The sequence below is a fragment of the Triturus cristatus genome, chromosome 4_1 (assembly GCF_964204655.1).
Source record: "Triturus cristatus chromosome 4_1, aTriCri1.1, whole genome shotgun sequence".
Taxonomy (NCBI): domain Eukaryota; kingdom Metazoa; phylum Chordata; class Amphibia; order Caudata; family Salamandridae; genus Triturus; species Triturus cristatus.
This window is the reverse complement of record NC_140585.1, coordinates 818,542,084-818,546,243: the sequence shown is the minus strand read 5'-3', so window position 1 is coordinate 818,546,243 and position 4,160 is coordinate 818,542,084. Positions and strand designations below refer to the sequence as shown.

The 4,160-nt window shown below is 43.9% G+C and overlaps 1 pseudogene; it reads left to right on the top strand.

The window, feature by feature from the left end:
* The first annotated feature begins 460 nt into the window (after positions 1-460).
* Positions 461-3,184, top strand: LOC146855627 (transmembrane protein 115 pseudogene; annotated as a pseudogene).
* The last annotated feature ends 976 nt before the right edge of the window (positions 3,185-4,160 follow it).

The window sequence follows — 4,160 nt, the reverse complement described above, 5'->3', positions numbered from 1 at the left end:
ACGACCCCTACTAGAAACGTTCCACCTACTAAACTGGACAGGAGTTCCTTTCAACCAACCCTGGTTAGGAATCTCCAGCTGTGACTCTGGCTGCTCTCGCTACAAAATAGTGAAAGCTCTTGTGTGAGGAAAAAGCGGATCCACACATTTTCTATCCAATACGGAGAATGGCATGACTGCGCTTTTGCAGTGCCCCGCGAACTGAGGGTGCCACGTTACAGATATCGAGGTAATGGTGTCCCGGAAGAACTGCTCAGGAAGCATAACCCCAGTGGACCGAACAGAATCAGTGGTACTGTGGTCGAGAAGGTGTGGTACTAGCTGAAGACACAACCTCATGTGAGAGGATAAAACACCAGGAATCCTAACTGCGTCTGTTAGAACTTTTTTCGAGATTCCAAACTGGCTGTAACAAATGACATTTTCCCTTTTTTGTACTTATAATAAAAAAATTAAAAAAATGATCCAATATCTCCCAGTCAGCCAGCAGCACTTCTTGGCTGTACTGGCCAGCACAAGTGTAGCGGTGAAGTTGATCTGTGCTGCTGTCCTTCTATTGTACTTGATCACCTTCGGCGTAGGCACTGTATCCACAGTAGGTGTGACCCCTGGATTCCTTTTCCCACCCAACTCCTGGATATGGACACTTATTAAGCATGGCCTGGTGGAAAAGCACAACTTGGATGTAGGTGTGAGCCTGGCCACAGTGGTCGTAGCCGGCCGGCTCCTGCAACCTCTCTGGGGGGCATTGGAACTGTTAATCTTTTTTTGCAGTAGTAAACATTCCTGTGGGCATCCTGTGTGCTTTTTTGTACCTTCTAACATATGTAGCCACTTTCAATCTGGCATACCTGTTTAATATCCAAATCCATGGCGTCCTGGGGTGTCTCGCAGGGGTCATGGTGGCTCTCTAACAAACCACGGGTGATAGCATCGTCCTAAAGCTCCCACAAGTTTGCATGAAAGTAGTTCCAATGTTCCTGCTGCTGATACTGGCTATCTTGCGATTAACTACATTCATTGAGAGCAGGCGCGCAACACCCATTGGAGTCAAAGGGCTTCAGCCCCCCCCCGTCGTGTGTGGCAGCCCGGGATGAGACACCTTCCCGGGCAAAAAAGCAGCCGCACCCCAGCACTTTACAGGTCTTTAAAAGACCATTTGAATGTTAATGAGGCCTCGCTGTTGTTTCACCCCTTCTAAGAGCCCCTGCAGCTCCACTCTGCCTATTGCTTAAAGTTCAGCCCCCCCCGAAATTTTTGCTCAGCCCCCCCCGAAATTTGGCTCTAGTTGCGCCTCTGATTGAGAGCAATCTGCTGGCATCCTATGGATTTGGGGTGCTGTCAAGCTGGGTGTACCTGCGTTTCTTCCAAAGGCACAGCCGGGGTCGCGGAGACATGCCTGATCATTTTGCGTTTGCCACATTCTTCCCAGAGCTCCTGCAGCCTCTTGTGAGACTGGTTGCCTACTTGGTGCATGGTGTCTTGGTGAAAGTGTGCATCTGTTGGAAAACAGCGAAGCAATATGATGTTGGTGCACCATCTTCAATCACCATCAGTTCACCAGGGACCGACCCTCAAGATGTTGAGCAAAGAAGGTACTTTAATTCATCACTTATAATTCTGACTACATATGTGAAGTGTGTTAATACTTTTGTAAGATGTATTATTTGTTCAATCATTTAATGCAAAAGGACATATGAAAAAAGTACATTTTTACTTTGAGTTGGCATGCAAGGATGTCTGATTTACAGTAACACTATATACAATTTTAAAATTGTACATAATTTCCAATTTCGCTTAAAGTCATGTAATACATAAGGAATTTTGGGCCAGATGTACAACCATTCCAAATTACGACTCGCAATTTGCGCTCAATAGCGAGTCGCAAATTGTGAGTCGCAATTTGGAATGTACAAAAGTGTCAGAGACACTAATTGCAATTCCCAATGGGGTCGCAAAATTCGAGACTCATGAATATTAATGAGCCACTCGCAATTTGCGACCCCATTGGGAATGGCTGGCCCACCCAGGGATGGTGGCCTCCTGGGTTCAGCAGACCTCCATGTCTCGGAATGCTTGACAATTAAGCAGTTAAAAAAAAAAAATGCAGCCCATTTTCCTTAAAGGAAAATGGCATGCACTTAAAAAAAAAAAAATGAAATGTTTTTGTTTAATTTTTTAAGGACAGGTAGTGGTCTCTGGGACCATTGCCTGCCCTTTAAAAATATTTTTATATCCAGTCACAAATGGGAAGGGGTCCCCTGGGGACCCCTTCCCATTTGCGACTCCATTACCACCCTCTTGAAGAGGTCAATAAATTGTGAGTGTTTTGCGACCACAATTGCGGTTGCAAAACATTTATACATGACTAGAGAGTCACGATTAGGAAGAGAACGGCCCTTCCAAATAGTGTTTGAATTTGGCCATGTAGGATTTTGCGTGCGCAAATGGGTCGCAAATGACAATGACTTTTATTTGTATTAATTATCAAAACAGATAAATAAAAGGCATTGTCATTTCTAAAGCCAATAGCTTATACTCTCGCAAAAGCGAGACCTGTTGCATTGCAAATGCTTGTTATTTGTGGTCGTCAAGGCTCTTTGTTTTACTTTGGTGTGAATCTCTTTGGGGACTATTTTTGGTTTGTGATTGTGTCCTTTTGTTGTATTCTGTTTGGATTTTCCTTGGTAGGTGTTATTTTCGTTCGGATTACTTCGGTCCCTGATTGCCGATCGAACAGGGTTGGAGAGTCTCCTGTTGATTTTTCAGCGATCCTTGTTGATTTCGTTTTTATTTTCCTCAGGAGCCCTGATTTGAGGGCAATCTTCTGTGTTGGGTTCAAAGCGTTCATTTTCCTTATGGCATTCGACTCCACCTGCCAATCGTTGTGCATTTTCCAACCATAATTGGCTGTGACTCTTGTTTCTTCATAACCTGCTTTACGGCCTGATTTCCTGTCGTTTTTTTGGGATCACATACACTTATTGCGCCGCTTTCAATTCTACCAAGTTGCCCTATCCCTGATGCGCTATGATATGGAGTTGGAGAGGAAACAACGTCCACTAGGCTTTCCTTTATTTCACTCTGGAGCCAGTGCAATAGGGGCCCTTCCTTATTACATTTGCCCTTGTTCGATTTGTTTCATTTTCTCAATTTTTTCTTGTTTTCTCTGGATAGATGCTGAACTTCCTTGGATGTTGTTTTTAGACTAGTAGTTACTTCAGTGTTTGATATTAGGTAGGGTGGAGTTCTTTCAGGTTTTAGATCCATTTTTGGTACCTGTAAATTGATTCTTACTATTTGTTTAGTGTCACTCCCCTCATTCAGATCGATTTTCTGAGGTTTTTCCAGCTCCTCCTATTTACCGTCGAGCCTTGCCTCTAAATTTATATGAGTTGTTGGTTTTTCTCTTCTCTTAGTTCTATTTGTTTGTTCTCCAGTATTCCCAGGGGGCTCATCGGTTTGTTTGTTTAAATTGAACTGTGGAACTGGATTCGAGTTTGAGGTTAAGTCTTGGTCTTGCTGAGGAGAGGGGTTTGGTTTTTGTGGCCTTCTGGCAATCTCTCTCTTGAGATCATTGACTAAAGTACTCATTTTTTCGGGCAGCTCGTTTAAATTCTGTAGAATTGGCTGCATCCACATCCCTCCTGTTTGATATTTAGCTCTGCACTTGTCTGGGCTCTATTGATCAGGGAATTCAGTCGTTCGAGCTTGGTGTTGAGGCCCGATATTAGGTCTGCTATCTACTGAAGTATGTTTATTTGGGTATCAAGCTTGTCAGCGTGTGTTAGAAATGGGGATCTCTAGTTGGCAGTAGCTGGCGCCAATGTCCAAATAGGGACCCTTCTTCCTAAGTCAGAGTAAGGGGGCTACACCCTTTGATAACCCCTGCTCAACCCTGTGGTAGCGTAGCACGAGCAGACAGGCCTATCTCAGAGGCAGTATGTGAAGTATTTATGACCATACACAATAACGCAGTGAAGACACTACAAAGGGACACCACAAAAGTAGTTATAGAAAAATTAGTATCTTTTTTTTTATAAGCTTAACACAAGGCTCAAAAGCGATCAAGAAGCCACAATGCACGTAAATATAGGTTCACTTAAAAAGCAATAGAAGCAATCAAAAGCGTGTGGAACGAAGGCCGGGGTCGGGGTCTA